Here is a 253-nt window from a genome sequence, read left to right as displayed (position 1 = left end):
AAGAGAACACCCAGCCTGGGAGAGGGGGACCATGCGCTGAGCCGGGTCCGAGCCCCCTTGAGGCAGAGGCGCGGCACCGACATCAGCTCTGGTCAGGCTTCTGCCCAGCCAAGAGCCGGCAACATGCGCCCCCTGCCCCGTTTGATGCATCTCCCTTGTCCCACCCGTGCGGGGCTGGAGGGTTTCCCATGGCCCCACCGAGCTCCCAGTGCCCGGCCCCAGGGGCCCCAGGGCACTGGGCAGCAGCAGCAGG

General features: G+C 70.0%; 1 protein-coding gene across 1 annotated transcript in view; it reads right to left on the bottom strand.

Moving 5' to 3' along the window:
* TMC6 (transmembrane channel-like 6) overlaps window positions 1–253 on the bottom strand; it is a gene marked incomplete at its 5' end in the record, with an annotated part of 2,966 nt that overhangs the window by 1,335 nt on the left and 1,378 nt on the right. The gene's annotated exons all lie outside the window — the stretch shown is intronic.

The sequence above is a fragment of the Nestor notabilis genome, unplaced genomic scaffold (assembly GCF_000696875.1).
Source record: "Nestor notabilis isolate BGI_N333 unplaced genomic scaffold, ASM69687v1 scaffold22882, whole genome shotgun sequence".
In the NCBI taxonomy this organism is placed as follows: Eukaryota; Metazoa; Chordata; class Aves; order Psittaciformes; family Psittacidae; genus Nestor; species Nestor notabilis.
Note: the sequence above shows the minus strand (reverse complement) of the source record. Positions and strands in the feature narration are given on the sequence as shown.